This window comes from Eretmochelys imbricata, chromosome 1 (assembly GCF_965152235.1).
Source record: "Eretmochelys imbricata isolate rEreImb1 chromosome 1, rEreImb1.hap1, whole genome shotgun sequence".
Classification (NCBI taxonomy): Eukaryota; Metazoa; Chordata; order Testudines; family Cheloniidae; genus Eretmochelys; species Eretmochelys imbricata.
The window spans coordinates 336,418,105-336,440,022 of NC_135572.1; the positions used below are offsets into that span (position 1 = coordinate 336,418,105).

Sequence of the window (21,918 nt, forward strand, 5' to 3'; positions counted from 1 at the left end):
TAGGCTGAGCAAGTGCAGAACGGTGGTAGAATGTGCATATGGATGTTTAAAAGCGCACTAGTGCAGTTTACTGACTCGCTTAGACCTCAGCGAAACCAATATTCCCGTTATTACTGCTTGCTGTATGCTCCACAATCTCTGTGAGAGTAAGGGGGAGTCGTTTATGGCTGGGTGGGAAATTGAGGCAAATCACCTGGCTGCTGATTACGTGCAGCCAGACAGAAGTGTTATTAGAAGAGCACAGCAGGATGCGCTGCGCGTCAGAGAAGCTTTGAAAACCAGTTTCATGGCTGACCAGGCTATGGTGTGACAGTTCTGTTTGTTTTCCCTTGATGAAAACCCGCCTCCTTGGTTCACTCTACTTCCCTTTAAGCCAACCGCCCTCTCCACCCACCTTCGATCACTGCTTGCAGAGGCAATAAAGTCGTTTTCAAATTCATGTATTCTTTATTAATTCGTCACACAAATGGGGGATAACCGCCAAGGTAGCCTGGGAGGGGTGGGAGAAGAGGGAAGCACCGAGTGGGGTGGGGGAGGAGAAGGCCACACTGCACTTCAAAACTTATTGAATGCCAGCCTTCTGTTGCTTGGGCAGTCCTCTGGGGTGGAGTGGTTGGGTGCCCGGAGCGCCGCACCCCCCCCCCCCATGTTCTTGGGCTTCCAGGTGAGGAGGCTATGGAACCTGGGGAGGAGGGCGGTTGATTACACAGGGATGGCAGTGGCGGTCTGTGCGTTTTCTGCACCTCAACCATACGCCCGAGCATATCAGTTTGATCCTCCAGTAGCCTCAGCATTGCATGCTGCCTCCTCTCATCACGCTGCTGCCACCTCTCCTGTTGTTCCAGCCATCTATCCTCTCGCACGTCCCTCCTATCCTCGCGTTCATTTTGTGCTTTCCTGGACTCTGACATTGTCTGCCTCCACGCATTCTGCTGGGCTCTTTCAGTGTGGGAGGACTGCATGAGCTCAGAGAACATTTCATCACGAGTGCTTTCTTAGAAGTGCTTTCGCCTTCTTGTCTGCGCTAGCTTCTGGGATGGAGATGCTAGTGGCAGCATTGAAACATTTGCAGCTGCGGGAGGGGGAAAAAGGGAGAGTAAAATTGAAAAACCCATTGTCCATTTAAAAGGAAGGGCTGATGTTTTCGGGTTAACATGCAGCACAAACCCAACTAATCCCCCGCCCCCCCCCCACCACTAATTCTCTGGGATGATTGATTGCTTAACCCCTCCCCCCACCACATGGCTAACAGCGGGGATGATTTCTTTTCAGCCACAGGCAAACAGCCCAGCAGGAACGGCCACCTCTGAATATCCCCTTAATAAAATTTCCCTATTTCAACCAGGTGACCATGAATGCTATCACTCTCCTGAGGATAACACAGAGATAAAGAACGTATGTTGTTTGAATGCCAGCAAACAGCGGGACCACACGCTGCCGTGCTTTCTTATGCAATGATTCCAGACTAAGTGCTACTGGCCTGGCATGGTAAAGTGTCCTACCATGGAGGACGCAATAAGGCTGCCCTCCCCAGAAATATTTTGCAAAGGCTTTGGGAGTACCTCCAGGAGAGCTTCATTGAGATGTCTGGGGATAGAGCGGAAATCCTCCAGAGACATGTAAACAGACTTTTCCAGTAGCTGTACTAGCCGCGAATGCATCCCAAGTCTTCAGGGCAAATTAAACACTCTTGCTTTTAAACTGTATACTATATTTACAAAGGTACGCTCACCAGAGGTGCCTTCTCTGCCTTCAAGGTCCGGGAGCCCGAGTTGGGAGGGTATTGGCTCCAGGGTGATAAAAAGTTCCTGTCTGTCGGGGAGAATGGTTTTTCTGCTTGCCTGGTGTGTGCTATCTTCAATCTCCCCCTCCTCATCTTCCTCGTCCCCAAAAACCTCATCCCTGTTGTGTGAGTCTCCCTTGCAGGAGTCCACATGCAGGTGTGGGGTAGTTCTAGGGGCATCCCCTAGAATTGCATGCCGCTCATCATAGAAGCGGCATCTCTGAGGCTCTGATCCCGAGCAGGCATTTGCCTCTTGGGTTTTTTGGTAGGCTTGCCTGAGCTCCTTAAGTTTCACGCGGCACTGCTGCGGGTCTCTGTTATAGCCTCTATCCTTCATGTCCTTGGAGATTTTTTTCAAATATTTTGGCATTTTGTCTTTTGGAACAGAGTTCTGATAGCACGGATTCGTCTTCCCCATACAGCGATCAGATCCAGTATCTCCCATTCGGTCCATGCTGGAGCTCTTTTGTGATTCTGGGACTCTGTGCAGATCTCATCAGCAGAGGTGACCATGGTCACCTGTGCTGATCAGCTTGCCATGGTGGCAAAACAGGAAATGAAATTCAAAAGTTTGTGGGGCTTTTCCTGTCTACCTGGCCAGTGCATCCGAGTTGAGAGTGCTGTCCAGAGCGGTCACGATAGAGCACTCTGGGATAGCTTCCAGAGGCCAATACCGTTGAATTGTGTCCACCTTACCCCAAATTTGACCCAGTAATGTCTATTTCAGCACTAATCCCCTCGTCAGGGAGGAGTACAGAAATCTATTTTAAGAGCCTGTTAAGTCGACAAAAATGGCTTCGTTGTGTGGACGGGTGCAGGGTTAAATCGATCTAACGCTGCTAAATTTGACCTAAACTCGTAGCGTGGACCTGGGTTAAGTGCTCTGCAGTAGAGAAGGAAAGGGGGGGGGGGATGGTTGCACAGCACCAAATAACCACCTGAAGTGGCGCGAAATGGGGACCATGCATGTATGACCCAACCGGGCACTGTTATCACAAATCTCCAATTACGAGCAGAGGGGCACATGAACACCTAAAGTGGAGCACCCTCATGGACACACATCTCAAAGAACCTCAGTTACTGCATAAGGTGAATAACCCTCTCTTCTTAGTCATTGGTGGTTAACTGTTTGTGTACTGGGAGTCAGGACTCACATCAGGAAGCTGAAAGGTTAGAAGTCCTGAACAGTGTGGTGGGCAACTTGTATGGTCTACTTCCGTCTCTCCGTCCCATTTGAATAGTGAAAAATTGAAGTCCCTATTTCACTTCCCAGTATCAGCTAATGTAGTGTTGTTACCTTTCTTATAAAGTATTTTTAATCAGTAGATCTCAGAGTGCCTCACAATTTGTAGTGTATTTATCCTCACAGTACCCATGTGAGGTAGGGAAGGTATTATACTGTACCTGTTTTATAGATGAGGAGCTGAGACACACAGGCTAAGTGACTTGCCAAGGTTACACAAAGTTTTGTTGCAAAGCAGGGAATTGAACTGAGGTTTCCCTATTCTTAGGCTAGCATCCTAACCACTGGAGCATTCTTCCCATCCTCAGTATGACCACTTTTTTCCTGCACATGTGCTCCATTTCCCTACTCCATTCTCTTGTCTCCTTTAACACAGTCCATACCTAGGAACAAGCTCTGCCCATCTCCAAACAAAGAGAGACTTATCCATAGTGTACAGAAGTAAACTACAGCGAAGTCTGTGGTACTGCTGTATTACTGACTTGCTACCACTTCTGCCCTGTAGATCACTAAAGAAAGAATAAAATAACTTCTGAAGGATGTTAGTAAATGCAGTTATGCTAGGCTCTCGTAATAAAATATTGAGTTTTATTTTTTATTTCTGGAACAGAAGGTCCATAGAAACTACTGGTAATTTAAAAATGAATTTGCTCTTGGGATTGTGTTTAGTATCTTGGAATTCTGGTACTAAATATGGTGATGCATCATTCTTATTCAGAATTTCTAAGCAGAAAAATTATAGTATGGTTGTTTTTTTTTTTTTCCCCCCTTATGTATTAACTGTTTTTTGTGCTAAGTCTTTAAAACATTATATATAATGAAAGAGCAAGCATGTATTCTCAGAAATGTAATCTTGGAGAATGGTAGCCTACCCTGGACATTAAATTATAAATGACTCCTGAAATATTAATTGATTCCGTTAGAATCACAAGGTGCTGTGAGTATTGGACTACATGTTGATACCATTGCTATGTTAGCTTAAAGTGAATATTTGTGTCCTTAACAAAGCTCAAATTCAGTCTTGGTGCACATAAGGCTTATTTATTCTGTCTATTCGTGAGCAAGATGCTGGGAAGAAATAATTTATAATGCAAACACAGCTAGCATGAGGCATTACTTAAATCACAGATTAGTTGTCTTTGAAATAACTAAATTGACACATTGGTCAAAGAGAACTTATTTCATATCAATTGCTATAAAATTAGATTTTTTTTTAAACCAAATAGTAGCATTATTTGAGCTGTATTAGAGGCACCATCCATATATCAATTAAAATTAAGTAAAGCTATATAAATTATATTCTCTGAATGATTTTGTCTGGGAAGTTTATAAACAAAATCACTTACAGTTAAGGTTACATTTTAGTCACTGGTATTTTTAGTGAAAGTCATGGACAGGTCACGGGCAGTAAACAAAAATTCACAGCCCATGACCTGTCCATGACTTTTACTATATATCCCTAATTAAAACTTGGGCGGGGGGTCAGAGGTGCTCTGGGAGTGGTGGTCAGGGGTGCTGGGAGAGGTGGCCCAGGACCCCCGCTGGTGCTGGGGAGATGTGGGGGCATGGCCTGGGACCCCTGCTGGTACTGGGAGGAAGAGGGTTGGCAGGGCTGGTATGGGATCCCTACCTGGCTCTGTGTGTCTCTGCAGCTCTTAGGTTGAGTGAGTTTAGACATATTTTAAAGTTTATATTCTTGAGGGAAAATGTAGCTATCCAGTTGCTCAAGTGGATTAGTGGTTAGAAATTTTGAATAGTAGCCAAGAAATGGTGGTGGTTTTTGGTGTTTTTGTTTTTTTTTTCTTTTTTTACCCTTCAGTAGTTTGGCAGTTTTTTAGTATCTCCTGGTAAATCATATTCATTGCTTAGTAAAGTACATTGCTTTGTGAATCGGTTGTAAGGCACTGAGTGCATAAACTAGCAAAAAAAAATTTTTAGAGTATCAATATATTAAGTTTACTGTCAGTTAACTGATAGCTGTTATTTGTAACTTGTTAAAGATCTTCTAAGCCATATTCTGCTCAGTTAAACTAGTGCAACTCTTAACTTTTAAGTTTTGGTCCACTGTATCCTTATTCAAACAAACTATTTTTTTAGAAGTATACTTTTATTTGGTTTTGGCAAAATTTTGAATGCATGTGAAGTGAATGATAGGAGACAAATGAAGATTGAGCCTCTTTGACAGGGTTAAATGTAATGGTGAAGTAAAGTTGAGGAAAAAGCTTTGGAGGAAAAATTAAGTTTTTGTGTGCATTTGAGATGGCATTCAAAAATCCAGGGTGAATAATGACAGACATGGATGAAAGATTGACCAGACAGGGGTTCAAACAATTTGTATAGTGCAGGTGCTGAAAGCTATTGAACCAAACTGTAAACCCTGTATATAATGGAAACCACTTCAAGCCAGTGGGTGTGACAGCACCCCCAGGACCCTTAATTTCAGCACTTATGTGACCAGAGAAATTAAGGGACGTGAGGGATTAAAAATCATTAACATCAGTTTCAGAGCGGTAGCCGTGTTAGTCTGTATTAGCAAAAATAACGAGGAGTCCTTGTGGCACCTTAGAGACTAACAGATTTATTTGGGCATAAGCTTTCATGGGTTAGAGCCCACTTCATCAGATGCATGGAGTGAAAGTACAGGAGCAGATATAAATACATGGAAGGATGGGGGTTGCTTTACCAAGTGTGAGGTCAGTCTAACGAGACAAATCAATTAACAGCGGGATACCAAGGGAGGAAAAATAACTTTTGAGGTGGTAAGTGAGTGGCCCATTACAGACACACCTTCTTGTGAACTGTCTGTAATGGGCCACTCACTTACCACTTCAAAAGTGTTGATTGCTGAGAGCACTGGCTTCTGCATAATATTAAGACACGAATGACTACCATCCTCCCCTCTGATCTGTCTGTAGAGACACATGCACACTCAGACCCTGGATCTTATACATACAAATATTAACATTGTGTTTTCAGAGCTCCTATTCCGTTGAGATGAGTGGAGCCGTTTATTCTTTGCAGGACTATTGTTTCAGGCTGCATACAAACTCAGGAAGATAATATTTAATCTATTTACAGTCATTTACAGAGAGGGAGCCTGGTGGTGGTCGGGGACTCTCTCCTCAGGGGGACTGAGTCATCTATCTGCCGCCCTGACTGGGAAAACTGAGAAGTCTGCTGCTTGCCAGGAGCTAGGATTTGACATGACTGAGAGACTGCAGAGACTCATGAAGCTGTCTGATCGCTACCCCTTCCTGCTTCTCCACCAGTGATACTGCCAAGAATGACCTTGAACGGATCACTGCAGGCTACGTGGCTCTGGGAAGAAGGATAAAGGAGTTTGAGGTGCAAGTGGTGTTCTCGTCCATCCTCCCTGTGGAAGGAAAAGGCCTGGGTAGAGAGCGTCTAATCGTGGAAGTCAATGAATGGCTACGCAGGTGGTGTCGGAGAGAAGGCTTTGGATTCTTTGATCATGGGATGGTGTTCCAAGAGGGAGTGCTAGGCAGAGATGGGCTCTACCTAATGAAGAGAGGGAAGAGCATCTTCGCAAGCAGGCTGGCTAACCTAGTGAGGAGGGCTTTAAACTAAGTTTGCTGGGAAGAGGAGACCAAAGCTTTGAGGTAAGTGGGGACATGGGATACCGGGAGGAAGCATGAACAGGAGAGTGCGAGAGGGGAGGGCTCCTGCCTCATACTAAGAAAGCAGGACAAACAGCAAATTATCTCAAGTGCGTATACACAAATGCAAGAAGTCTGGGAAACAAGCAGGGAGAACTGGAAGTCCTGGCATAGTCAAGGAATTACGATGGAGTGGAATAACAGAGACTTGGTGGGATAACTCACATGACTGGAGTACTGTCATGGATGGATATAAACTGTTCAGGAAGGACAGGCAGGGCAGAAAAGGTAGGGAAGTTGCATTGTATGTAAGAGAGCAGTATGATTGCTCAGAGCTCCGGTATGAAACTGCAGGAAAAACCGGAGTGTCTCTGGATTAAGTTTAGAAGTGTCAGCAACAAGGGTGATGTCGTGGTGGGAGTTTGCTATAGACCACCGGACCAGAGGGATGAGATGGACGAGGCTTTCTTCCGGCAGCTAACGGAAATTACTAGATTGCAGGCCCTGGTTCTTATGAGAGACTTCAATCACCCTGATATCTGCTGGGAGAGCAATACAGCGATGCACAGACTATCCAGGAAGTTTTTGGAAAGTGTAGGGGACAATTTCCTGGTGCAAGTGCTGGAGGAACCAACTAGGGGCAGAGCTCTTCTTCTTGACCTGCTGCCCACAAACCGGGAAGAATTAGTAGAGGAAGCTAAAGTGGATGGGAACCTGGGAGGCAGTGATCATGAGATGGTCGAGTTCAGGATCCTGACACAGGGAAGAAAGGAGAGCAGCAGAATACGGACCCTGGACTTCAGAAAAGCAGACTTTGACAACCTCAGGGAACTGATGGGCAGGATCCCCTGGGAGAATAACATGAGGGGGAAAGGAGTCCAGGAGAGCTGGCTGTATTTTAAAGAATCCTTATTGAGGTTACAGAGACAAACCATCCCAATATGTAGAAAGAATAGTAAATATGGCAGGCGACCAGCTTGGCTTAACAGCGAACTCCTTGCTGATCCTAAACACACAAAAGAAGCTTACAAGAAGTGGAAGATTGGACAAATGACCAGGGAAGAGTATAAAAATATTGCTCAGGCATGCAGGAGTGAAATCAGGAAGGCCAAATCACACCTGGAGTTGCAGCTAGCAAGAGATGTTAAGAGTAACGAGAAGAGTTTCTTCAGGTATATTAGCAACAAGAAGAAAGTCAAGGAAAGTGTGGGCCCCTTACTGAATGAGGGAGGCAACCTAGTGACAGAGGATGTAGAAAAAGCTAATGTACTCAGTGCTTTTTTTTGCCTCCATCTTCATGAACAAGGTTGGCTCCCAGACCGCTGCCCTGGGCAGCACAGCATGGGGAGGAGGTGACCAGCCCTCTGTGGAGAAAGAAGTGGTTTGGGACTATTTAGAAAAGCTGGACGTGCACAAGTCCATGGGGCCGGATGCGCTGCATCCGAGAATGCTAAAGGAGTTGGCGGATGTGATTGCAGATCCATTGGCCATTATCTTTGAAAACTCATGGCAATCGGGGAAGGTCCCAGACGACTGGAAAAAGGCTAATGTAGTGCCCATCTTTAAAAAAGGGAAGGAGGAGGATCCTGGGAACTACAGGCCAGTCAGCCTCACCTCAGTCCCTGGAAAAATCCATGGAGCAGGTCCTCAAGGAATCAATTCTGAAGCACTTAGAGGAGAGGAAAGTGATCAGGAACAGTTAGCATGAATTCACCAAGGGCAAGTCATGCCTGACTAATCTAATTGCTTTCTATGATGAGATAACTCCTTCTGTGGATGAGGGGAAAGCAGTGGACGTGTTGTTCCTTGACTTTAGCAAAGCTTTTGACACAGTCTCCCACAGTATTCTTGCCAGGAAGTTAAAGAAGTATGGGCTGGATGAATGGACTATATGGTGGATAGAAAGCTGGCTAGATTGTCGGGCTCAATGGGTAGTGATCAATGGCTCCATGTCTAGCTGGCAGCCGGTATCAAGTGGAGTGCCCCAAGGGTCGGTCCTGGTGCTGGTTTTGTTCAATATCTTCATAAATGATCTGGAGAATGGTTTAGATTGCACCCTCAGCAAGTTTGCAGATGACACTAAACTGGGAGGAGAGGTAGATATGCTAGAGGGTAGGAATAGGATACAGAGGGCCCTAGACAAATTGGAGGATTGGGCCAAAAGAAATCTGCATTTGTCCTTGTTGAACCTCATCAGAGTCCTGCACTTAGGATGGAAGAATCCCTAGGGAGGACTAGGGACCGAGCGGCTAGGCAGCAGTTCTGCGGAAAAGGACCTAGGGGTTACAGTGGACGAGAAGCTAGTATGAGTCAACAGTGTGCCCTTGTTGCCAAGAAGGCTAACAGCATTTTGGGCTGTATAAGTAGGAGCATTGCCAACAGATCGCGGAACATAATCATTCCCCTCTATTCGGCATTGGTGAGGCCTCATCTGGAGTACTGTGTCCAGTTTTGGGCCCCACACTACAAGAAGGATGTGGAAAAATTGGAAAGAGTCCACAGAGGGCAACAAAAATGATTAAGGGGCTGGAGCACATGACTTCTGAGGAGAGGCTGAGGGAACTGGGATTGTTTAGTCTGCGGAAGAGAAGAATGAGGGGGGATTTGATAGCTGCTTTCAACTACCTGAAAGGGGGTTTCAAAGAGGATGGATTTCGACTGTTCTCAGTGGTAGCAGATGACAGAACGAGGAGTAATGGTCTCAAGTTGCAGTGGGGGAGGTTTAGGTTGGATATTAGGAAAAACTTCTTCACTAGGAGAGTGGTGAAACATTGGAATGCGTTACCTAGGAAGATGGTGGAATCTCCTTCCTTAGAAGTTTTTAAGGTCAGGCTTGACAAAGCCCTGGCTGGGATGATTTAGTTGGGGATTGGCCCTGCTTTGAGGGGGTTGGACTAGATGACCTGCTGAGGTCCCTTCCGACCCTGATATTCTATGGTTTATTTAAAAGGGTATCTTTCAAATCATGAGGGACATAGCGGTTGCCTATTATCAAGATTTTTAGTTTGTTTTCTGGTTTGTTTTTTTTCCCTTAAAGTCCCCAGCTGCTGGAAACAGTGTACTCGAGAATCTCCACTTTCATTTAAAAATTATAATTAAAAAAAAAAGTTTTAATCCTGATAGTTCTGGAGAAGAACCTGAAAATGTTGATCCCTATATGCTTCAGCACTAAAAGGCAAATAAACTCTCTCCTAAAAAGTTACTTTTTGAGTCATTATTATAATTTATTATGTATTAATTATTATTATTTTTTTTGGAGGGCCTGACTCATGATTTTTTGAGTGCTCAGGATTGGCAATACTAGTGCTAGAAAGATTGTTGTTAAAAACAAAGTGGAATCTTAACTTTTGGAGCACAGTTCTGCACCAGCAGTAAGTAAATGGTGGATTCCAAAGTAAAGTCGGTGGTGTAATTAGGGCTCCATTATATTCCTACACAACTTGCTGAAATGTTTCATGCTCTTAACTAGCTGCACAGTGCAAGCAAGTTTAAATATATCACTAGTTGATTCAGCCAACTTAAACCATTGATGGCAGTTGTCAATAATGGTTGTAAGTTGTGAAAGCAATTAACTTATTTTTAAAGTTTGAGGGGGGGAGGGATACGGTGTTTCATATCCGTTCAGGAAGGGCATTCCATGGAGGAAAGCACATATGGTGTATTAAGGCTGGCATTTTTGTTGGCCCTGTGAATTTACTGAAAAGAGTTACCAGTGGATAAGAGATACAAGTGGATAGGGAGGGAGAGGCAGAATTATGCAGGCCTTAAGGGAAAGGACAAGAAGTTTGTATTTTAATGAAGTGGCAGGATTAAAAGAGTGTGTGTGTGTGTGTGTGTGTGTGTGTGTGTGTGTGTGAGAGAGAGAGAGAGATACTGGGCAAGGAAGTTGAAGTGGTAGCATTTTTTATTGAGGAGAAGACAGTGATGTAGATATCAGGGAGGCCAAAGAGGGATGAAATTACAGTAATCGAGATGGGAGATAGAGTATGAATAGGAATTTTAGCTGTAACGACTGAAAGAAAAGGATTGTGAGAAACGTTGGAGGAAGAAATAGTGAAATTTGAACATGGCCCAGAAGAGGGAGGAGTAAAAGATCTCCAGATTATGGGCCTGAATATGGAGGAGGAGGGTGGTGGTCAGAGAATGGGGCAAGTAGGGATGGTTTGTGGGGAAAAGATAGTTTTGGCTGCCTTTTAAGGCATCGAGCTAGCGCAAGTATAAAGGGCAGTTTTTTAGCCACAGTAGCACTGGTAGTGGCAGCACAGCTGAGCCATGCCGAGTACAAACCCGCCTGAAACTGGTGAGAATGTTCTTGGCATGGCTTTGCTGTCCCTCTGCTGCTGGAAACCATGCTACTGCAGTTGTTTATACTTACATTAGCTCTCACTGAGGTAATGTGAATACATGTACATAAACAGGAGAATCACATCCTTAACTCGTAGTGTAGACACAGCCTAAGAAAGAAGTCTGGGATACTGATAAAATCCTCACTTTCAATAAATTTATTTTAAGCAAGGGTAAATAATTCCTCTTCAAGAAGGCAATGGTACGCTGCCAAGGGAAATGTTGAGATTCTCCAGTAATGAACTCAGTGCTTCCCCACAGAACTTTACAAACCAGGAAGAATATGGACTTAACTGTCAGGTGGCAGACTAAATCTCTTTGAGGATTTCTAGAACCTCAGAGGCTAATACTGGCCTAAACTCAGAAGAATCTACATTTGTATTGCTTGGTCGCACATAGAAGCTGAAAATCATATGCATGTCCCCAAGCATGGAGATAATCAGAATCCTTTAATTTACTCTGGCAATTAACAGCTTGGTGGAAAGATAGCCAAATAACCCTTGACAGTTGATATATGATACATGATCAGTTCCTCAGCTCAAACAATACCAATAAAATCTTCAATTCATTTTTAAAATTGATTTGTTTTTACAATTAATCATTTACTTGGGCATAGCCACACATGATTCTCTGGTATTGGGTTTATTTTGTTCCACAATAACATGTTGTGCTTATTAGATAGTATTGTATTTTCCCTGGCAATAGCTGATCTGAGAGTAGAGAGGGTTGCTTACACAATATAACAAAGCATATTCATTTCAGGACTTTGGCTGAACCTAACTGAATCAGTTCAGTCTGCATATAGAGTAATAGCATATAAACTCTGAAAAATGTTTTGCATTTAAAAGGTAGCCAAATGTTTCCTTTTCTTTTGAATAATCTTTCTCTTTGGTTAATCAACACTTAACAAAACAGAAGCAACCATACTTTTCAGCTACTTCAATTTGACTAGTACTCACAACTAATGTTGGTGTATATATGGTTGTGTACGGAGAAATAAATATTAACAAGCATGTAAAATATGCTAGCTTGTCACTATGTTTATAATTCTAATTCTGTGATGATTGCAGAAGCCTGGAAAAAGTTTAATGTACCTGCCTTTTCAGTGCAGGGTCCAAATCACAATTATACAATTTCTCCTAAGAAAGGTTTTATTATTATATCCACTATTTCTGGTACTTCCGTATTTATATGAACATCTAATTGAGGCGACGTCACACTTGTCAGTAATGATTTGAGACATTCCTTTTGTACCTAAATTAAATGGCTGAGTGTATATTGATTAGTTTCTTTTATTTAATTATAAATCTGAATCTACTGGTGTCAGCTTGAATTTTCTTATATACTCTTTCCCATATACGTTGTTAATCAGACCCTTTTTTGTCCAGAAATGATATGCTTCATTATTAATATTGCTGTAAATTAATAGCGCTTGATTGAAACTTAGCCTAAAGGATCTGAAACCAAGAATTTATGCTGCTTTGATTTGTACCTTTCCTTTGTATTGAGTTCATTCTTTGGGACTTGTAAGTGTGGCATCTGTTGCTAAATGAAAAAAATGGAAAAGCCTTCTCTTCTTTCTTTGATGTGTTGGTCTTCCACACCTTAAGTTAAATTTATAAGGTTTATTTATACAGTTCAGGTAGGCACACTTAGTTCTTCCTGGACCCATATAAAAATACTTACAGTATTTTTCTGACCTCTGTGTCACGGCAAATAGACAGTAAATGAGCTAATGGCTAAAATGTAAATTTCCCTTTCACAATCAAGGGTTATTTTCAGTTACAGAAATAGTGATTTTTGTCTTGTATGTAATGTTTCAAGAAAACTCCATTTAGGTTTGATTGCTTTAGTAATACATCTTAATTATTTTGTTTTTTAAGGAACATTACGTTATTCTGAATGCCTTTTCTCTTTAAGTTCACTGTTCATGGTCAAAGCTTCAGTATATCATAACTGGTAGGCATAAACCTCATTGGACAGAAAACAAGCTGTCACTGGGTATTACCTAGGAACACTGCTATATGTGGAAGTAATACAAAATCTGATTCGTCAAGTGACTGCACATGTCCATTGCACTTCAGGTGTTTTGTGTGCCAAGTGCATCAGAGTCAGATATTTTTTTCCTTAGTGGTAACAGTCGGGGAGGTGGGGACACATGCACCTTCTGCTGCCTCTTGCTATTGCATGATGGCATAAAGGGAGGAGCCGCCCCAGACCCCACTGAATTCGTTCTTACCAGCCATGATTGGTAGTCAGAATGTGTTGGCTTGCTTTTTGCAAGTTTTTTCCTTCACAGGGAATTTATCTTATATTTCTATAAATAGGTGGTATGGTTCAATAGTAGTTTAGATTAGTATAGGTTTAATTTTTTTTCTTTATTTTCTTGGAACATCTGTTCCCTCTGGTTTTTGGGTGATAATGGCTAGTACTGAGGTATGCCTCGTTCTCTGGGGTTTCAGCATTGTGCCGGCTACAAAAGATGTATGTTGGCAAGGGATCCTCATTCCACCTACCTAAAATGCCTTGGTAAGAGTTGCATAAGGTTGACTGCTGCCAAATTTGTGAAGACTTTAAGTGCTGAATGAAGAAAACCTGAGACGCGAGACTGCGCCACATCCTTATGAAGGCTGTCATGCAGGCTCCTTCTGAGCCTTCCTGCTTAAGGAGAACACAGAATGCTTGGTCATTGGTGAAGATTGTCCTCTGGACGTTTCCTCGAATCATTGGCACTGATTTGCTTCCTTGGTGCCGAGGAAGAAACACGACGGGTTGAAATCATCCAAGGAGCCAAGACTTAGCTCTGCTAGATCATCAAGGTCCCCAGTGCCATCCACTAGTAAGCACTCAGGAGGACAGGGGAATGGGTTCTCTTGCAAAAGACACTCGCTGGTACCAACCCTTTCACGTAAGGGGTGTTGACTCCAGCACTAATATTTGGGCCGTCTAGACCATCTCCTTCCACAGTACTGACCTTATGTGCAACAAAATCAACAACAAGAAAATCTCTCTCAGTACCAACAATGCTTGAGGCATACGTAGCAACATGAGACCTACTCTGCCTTTCGGTGCCGGAATCCTTAATGGTACAGGAAATGGCTCACCCTGTACTGATGCATCCTCAGGCCCTGGCTACAGACTTACCTTAGGCTTCTGATCAGCTGTCAGTCCAGCATGGGGGACAAAGCATTGGAATATCAAGCATTTTCTCAACTAATTTAGTCTAGAGGTTGACCTACCGCGATATCCCTGGTACCAATATCCCTAGGGCTGTGACCCGGACATCAACACCATCGTGGTGGACTGAGAACCTACAGAGTCTGAGGTAGGTTCTTATGCTCCTCTCTCTTGACATAAATGATGGCATTCCCTTTCTCCTTCATCAAGGGAATTTTGTTACTGATACTCACCAGATGTCCAGAGGCAGTCAGAGAGAAACTTGGAGCATGGATGGTTGTGGTCCTGTGCTGTACCCATGACCCATCGGGAACCCAGAGGAATGCCCCCTCTTTCTAGATCCTACTTGGTTCCTCAGTCTTTTCGATCTCCTACCAGGCGTCACTACCGATGTCAATACCGAGCAAAACCCTGAAGGCCTGCAGGCTTTGACACCTCCACCCACTACAGCACAAGAGGATCAGCCTCAGCCTCCTTTATATTTGTTGTCTTCACAACATGCTCAGACTGTAGCTCCTCAAGATACCTCACTAGTCCAAGATGACTAGAGGGCTTACCAAGATCTTCTAAGGAGAGTTGCTACCTCTCTTGAAATACCTGTAGAGGTGGTCAATAGTCTTGTGGACGTTCTGGGTTCAGCAGGGCGTTCGAGAGTGGCTCTCCTTATCAACGAAGCCCTCCTGGAACCTAAAAGATCCTTGTGGCCAATGCCATCCTCTCTGTCTCTAACAGCCAAGATAACCAAGAGAAGGTACCATGTCCCTTCTCAAATCTATGAATATTTTTCCTGCCTATTCCTTGTCAGGTTCCTTTGTTGTCTCAGCATTAAATGAAAGAGCATGTCAGGCATGGCCTTCTACTCCAAAAGGACAAAGACACAGACTTTTGGTGATCTTTTTTTGGTTGAAAGATTTATTTCACAGCTGGCCAACAATTTAATATCTAGCCAGCAAATCTTACTGGCTGGGTATGACTTCTCTCTCTGAGACAATATACTGAAGTCCTCAGACTAGTTGCCAGATGATCCCTGACGGGAATTTTTAGGCCATCATAGAAGTGGGCAGATTGGAGATTAGGATCTCGCTGCTAGTTGCCTTAGATGGGGCAGTTTTGACATCCAGAGCCATGTTATCTGCAATAACTATGCACAGATGTTCATGCCTTCAACCATCCAGTCTCCCACAGGATGTCCAGCAGACTATCCAAGATCTCCCCTTTTGAAGGACCTACTCGCTTTTCACAGAAGATGGATGAGGAGCTCCACGCTCTGAAGGGTTCGAGGGCTATGCTGAAATCATTGGGAATTATACTTTTTCTTTGGGGGCGGGGGGGAAAAAAAAAGCAGTTCTGTCCTCTGTCTGTGGAGATATCCCCTCTTCCCACTTTGGCAGCCTGGCCATTCCAGAAACAGGAGGAAACCACAGAAGACCTCACCCTCCTCAGTTTTCTTCTGCAGCAGGTTCTTAGTCTGGAAATCTGAAGCAGTCTGTTTGACTGCCTTGTTGAGGACAGGATGCCAGATCACTTTGTTTGAGTTCCTCCCTCCCCTATTTATTTTCCAACAGGTTATCCCACTTCCTATTTGTGTGGTCCTAAGTGTTGTGGATCAGGGATACACCCTGCAGTTTTTCCATTCTTTCCTCCGACCCCGCTTCCCATCTGTCTTCCGGGACCACTCTTATGAGCCTGTGCTCTTCCAGAAGGTCCAGTCTCGCCTCCATTTGGGGGTTAAAGAAGAGGGTTGTTCCCATTCTCCAAGGGAAGGGTTTCTATTCATGTTACTTGATTCCAGAGGCAAAAGGAGGCCTCGGGCCCATTTTCTGACCTGCAAAATCTGAGCAAATATATAAAGAAACCTAGGTTTTGCACAGTGACTTTGGCTTCCATCCCCTCTCTGCATCCTGGAGACTGGTATGCTGCTCTTAACTTGAAGGATACATGTTTCCAAGTGGTTATCCATTAAAGCCTCAGGAGATTCCTTTTAAGTTTCTGGTCACCAGCACCCATTATCAGTTTAGTCTTTCCCTTTGGTCTGTCCACTGCCCCATGAGTATTTACAAAATGAATCGTGGCAGTGGCTGCATACCTAAGGAAAACTGGGCGGAAAGAATTTTATTACCTAGACGGCTGATTGGCTGGTATGAGGTTGATCTGAGCTCCAAACAGAAGTCAGTCTCTCCAAGATCTGATCCCTCTTCAGAGTCAGTTGATAAACCATATTCTCCCTGATTCAGAGAGTAGAATTTACTTGGGGAAGTTTTGGATTCTACAGTAACAAAGGTGTTCCTATCTCAAGCCAGATTCCAGGCAACGTTAAAAATTACCATAGAGCTCAAAGCCCATCTGCTTTCAACATTGAGCAATTACCTGACTACTGGGTATGTGTATGTATGTGATTCGGTATGCCAGATTTCATCTGGGAAAGTTGCAGGGCTGGTTAAAATCAGTGTACTCCCTAGCTCGTCACCAATTAGACATGCTGGGTTGAGTGCCCACAAGAGTACTAGCCTTCTTGGACTGGTGGATGGATCTGGGCAATGTATGTATGGGTGTTTCCTTTGCCCCTCCCTTACCCACGCTGACTCTGGTTATGGACACTTTATTCAATTTGAATGAAATAATACCAGTGGGGTTGGATACTATTCATCTGAGGATACTGAAGGAATTAGCTGAAGATATCTCAGAGCCACTGGCAATAATATTTACAAACTCGTGGCGGACAGGAGAGGTCCCAGAAGACTGGAGAAGGCCTAGTGCACTGCTCATCTTTAAAAAGCTGGGAAAGGAGGCCCTGGCAAGCTATAGACCTGTCAGACTGACTTTGATAGTTGGAAAGCTACTAGAGCAATGTATAAAACATTCAATTTGTGAATACCTGGAAGATGAAGGGGTAATTGCTAGCAGCCAGTGTGGATTCACCAAGAACAAATCATGCAAAACCAGCTTGGTTTACTTCGACAGGGTAACTGATTTGGTGGATAGAGGGGGAATGTGGTGGCCATAATATACCTGGACTTCAGCAAGGCTTTTGACACAGTCCCACATAACGTTCTGATAAGTAAGCTGGAGAAATGCAGGCTTGATACAACTACCATTAAGTGGACACATAATTGGTTAAACAATTGCAAATGAAGAGTAACTATTAATGGAATGTTTCAGAGTAGTTTATTAATGGAATGATGTCCTATTGGAAGGAGGTCTCAAATGGGGTTCCACAGGGATCTGTTCCGGGTCTGGTGTTGTTTAACATCTTTATTAATTACTTGGATGTAGAAATAGATAGCATAATCAAGTTTGCAGGTAACACAAAGCTGGGGATGGGGTGGCTAATACTTTGGAGGATAGCACTAAAACTCAGATCTTGATAAATTGAAGAACTAGACACCAAAATGAAATTCATCAAAGACAAATATAAGGTGCTGTACTTTGAGAAGAAAAACCAAAAGGACAAATACAGAATGGGGGAAAACTGGCTTGACAACAGCACTGCTGAGAAGGATCTGGGATTTGTGGTGGATCACAGCCACAATATGAGTCAACAATATGATGCTGTTGCAAAAAAAGCAAATGTAATTTTAGGTTGCATTAACAGAGGTGTATAACATGCAAGACCTGGGAGGTGATAGTATCACTCTATTCGATACTGGTTAGGCGTCAGCTGGAGTGCTGTGTCCAGTGTTGGTTACCAATGTGTAGAAAGAATATAGAGAAACTGGAAAGAATTCAGAGGTGAGTGACGAAGATAAAAGGAATGGGATAAGCCATACGAGCACAGCCTGAAGGAACTGGGTATGTTTAGTGTGGAAAAGAGGGGATTAAGGCGGGATGATAGCGGTTTTCAAGAACTTGAAAGGCTGCCACAAAAAAGATGGAGAAAAGTTGTTCTCTCTTGCCACAGAGGGTAGGACAGGAGGCAGTGGGTTAAAATTACAGCATAGCAGGTTTAGATTAAATCTCAGGAAAAACTTCCTAACTGTAAGAATAGTAGGACAATGGAACAGACTGCTTTGGGAGGTTGTAGAAGCTTTTTCACTGGAGGAGGTTTTCAGAAGGAGGCTGGATAGCCATCTGTCTTGGATGGCTTGGACACAACAGGTCCTGCATCTTGGAGAGAGGTTGGACTGAATGGCCCTTATGGTCCCTTGTAACCCTATGATTCTCTAGGTTGGGGAGCTCATCTAGGAAATCTACGGACTCACTGTCTATGGTCTCCTCAAGATTTGGGCTCTCCAGAAAAACATGTGAGTTGTGAGCTATTCATCTGGCACTTCTCCTCATATCAAGGGAGAGACCCTACAAGTCCTCATGGACAACACTGTAACAGTTTTCTACTTGAACAGGCACGGAGTGGCCAGATCAGGTAGTCCTTGTTTAGAAGTGATACATCTTTGAGTTTTGGTGTCACCAGAACAATACATCTCAAAGCCTTCCACCTTCCTGGTGTTCAGTACAGCTTTGCGGATCGCCTGAGCAGAACAATCCATGAGAATCATGAGGGGTCTCTCAGCCAGGATATAGTGCGATTCATTTTTCAAATTTTGGGGGGGTCAATGTGTCTCCTAGACATGTTGGCTACTTGTCTCAACAGAATATGCCAGCTCTTTTTTGTTCCAGGAAGGTCTTAATCAAGGATCTTTGACCAGACTCTTTCGTACGGCCTTGGAAAGAGAAACTACTGTTTGCCTACCACTCCTGTACCTCCCCAGATGTTGCTCAAGCTCAAGCAGGATCATGCTCACATGATCCTCATAGCACCAACGTGGCCTCACCAGCATTGGTTCACCAGTCTGTTTGCCGAGGCTCCTTTGATACTACCTTCAGAAGCTCATCTGAACTCCCAGGACCATGGCTGCCTGCTTCATCTGATGGCCTGAATGCTCCATGGTTAATGTCTCAGGAGGCAGTGTGTTCAGGGAATGTGCAAAACATGCTCATGAATACCAGAAAGTCACCTACTAAACATGCTTACTGGTTGAAGTGGAAATGATTATCCTTATGGTCAAAGCAAAAGGATGTTTCACCAGTCCTGGCATCTATACCATGTTTTGGACTATTTGTTCCACCTAAAACAACAAGGCCTATTAATTAGGTCCATCAGAGTTTATCTGGCAGCTGTTTCTGCTTTCCACCCTCCAACTATGGGCTGTCTGGAATTTTCTAATCCTGTGTCAATCAGATCTGGACAGAGTCTGGACACTTTAAATCCCCATGTTGTAGCACCCTGGAGTCCAAGCAAGGAATGGGATCTAATTCAGGTGATGGTTCCACACTTTGAACGAATGGCTACTTGCTCTTTACTACATCTCTCTATGAAAGTAGTATTTTTGGTAGCTGTTACCTCCACGAGAAGAGTGACAGAATTACAGGCTTTGGTAGTTGACTCTCCTTAATGCAGCTTTTTTAATAAGGAAAAGGTATACATATGTCTACATCCAAAATTCCTGACTAAAGTATCATAGAAGATTAGGGTTGGAAGAGACATCAGGAGATCATCTAGTCCAACCCCCTGCTCAAAACAGGACCAACCCCAACTAAATCATCCCAGGCAGGGCTTTGTCAAGCTGGGCCATAAAAACCTCTAAGGATGGAGATTCCACCATCTCCATCGGTAACCCATTCCAGTGCTTCACCACCTTCCTAGTGAAATAGTGTTTCCTAATATCCAACCTAGACCTCCCCCACTCCAACGTGAGACCATTGCTCCCTTTTTCTGTCATCTGCCACCACTGAAAACGGCTGAGCTCCATCCTCTTCGGAACCCCCCTTCAGGTAATTGAAGGCTCCATGATTTTTCCAGGGACTGAGGTGAGGCTGACTGGTCTGTAGTTCCCCAGATTCTCCTTCTTCCCTTTTTAAAAAAATGGGCACTATATTTACCTTTTTCCAATTGTCTGGGACCTCCCCCAATCGCCACTAGTTTTCAAAGATAATGGTAGTGACTACAATCATATCAGCCAACTCCCTCAGCACCCTTGGATGCATTAGATCCGGACCCCTGGACTTTTGCATGTCCAGCTTTTCTAAATAGTCCTTAACCTGTTCTTTCACCAGTGAGGGCTGCTCACCTACTCCCCTTACTGTGCTGTCCAGTGCAGCAATCTGGAAGCTGACCTTGTCTGTGAAGACCGAAGCAAAAAAAGCATTAAGTACTTCAGCTTTTTCCACATCTGTCACTAGGTTGCCTCCCCCATTCAGTAAGGGTCCCACACTTTTTTTGACTACCTTCTTGTTGCTAACATACCTGTAGAAACCCTTCTTTTTACCCTTCACATATCTTGCTAGCTGCAACTTCAGTTATGCTTTGGCCTTCCTGATTACACCCCTGCATGCTCGAGCAATATTTTTATACTTCTCCGTAGTCATCTGTCCAAGTTTCCACTTCTTGTTAGCTTCCTTTTTGTGTTTAAGCTCACCGAAGATTTCTCTGTTAAGCCGAGCTGGTCGCCTGCCATGTTTACTATTCTTTCTACACATCGGGATGGCCTGTTCCTGCGCCCTTTAAGGCTTCTTTAAAATACAGCCAGCTCTCCTCCTGGACTCCTTTCCACCTCATATAGCCTCCCAGGGGATCCTGCCCATCAGTTCCCTGAGGGAGTCAAGTCTGCTTTTCTGAAGTCCAGGGTCCGTATTCTGCTGCTCTTTTCTTCCTTTTGTCAGGATCCTGAACTCGACCATCTCATGGTCACTGTTGCCCAGGTTGCCACCTACTTCTCCTTCCCCTACCAGTTCTTCCTTGTCAATTCCTCCAGTGCTTGCACCAGGAAATTGTCTCCAACACTCTCCAAAAACTTCCTGGATTGTCTGTACACTGCTGTATCGCTCTCCCAGCAGATGTCAAGGTGATTGAAGTCCTCCATGAGAACCGGGGCCTGTGATCTGGAAACTTCTGTTTAGTTGTCTGAAGAAAGCCTCATCTACCTCATCCTCCTGGTCTGGTGGTCTGTAGCAGATGCCCACCACGACATCACCCTGGTTGTTCTCACCTCTAAACTTAACCCGAAGACTCTCAACAGGCTTTTCTCCAGTTTCATACTGGAGCTCTGAGCAGTCATACTGCTCTCTTACATACAGTGCAACTATTCTACCTTTTCTCCCTTGCTTGTCCTTCCTGAACAGTTTGTACCCAGTCACGTGAGTTAGCCCACCAAGTCTCTGTTGTTCCAGTCACATCATAGTTCCTTGACTGTGCCAGGACTTCCGATTCTTTCTGCTTGTTTCCCAGGCTTCTTGCGTTCCTGTACAGGCACTTAAAATAACTAGCTGATTGCCATACTTTCTCAGTATGGACCAGGAGGCCTCCCCATTGCACCCTCCTCTGTGTTTCCTCCTGGTATCCCACTTCCCCACTTACCTCTGGGCTTAGGTCACCAACCCCTGGTGAACTTAGTTTAATGCCCTTCTCACTAGGTTAGCAAGCCTGCCTGCAAAGATGCTTTGCCCTCTTTTAGTTAGGTGGATCTCATCTCTTCCTAGCAATCCTTCTTCCTGGAACAACATCCCATGGTTGAAGAATCCAAAGCCCTCTCTCTGACACCACCTGTGCAACCACACATTTACCTCCACAATTTGATGGTCCTTTTCCTTCAACAGGAAGGATGGATGAGAACACGACTTGCACCTCAAACTCCTTTATCCTTCTTCCCAGAGCTACGTAGGCTGCAGTGACCCGCTCGAGGTCATTCTTGGCAATCTAATGGGTGCCCACATGAAGTAGGAAAGGGTAGTGGTACGAGGGTTTGATCAGTCTCGGCAAG

The 21,918-nt window shown here is 44.1% G+C and overlaps 1 protein-coding gene across 3 annotated transcripts in view; it reads left to right on the forward strand.

Moving 5' to 3' along the window:
* PHTF2 (putative homeodomain transcription factor 2) overlaps positions 1 to 21,918 on the forward strand; it is a 182,311-nt gene that overhangs the window by 44,121 nt on the left and 116,272 nt on the right. The gene's annotated exons all lie outside the window — the stretch shown is intronic.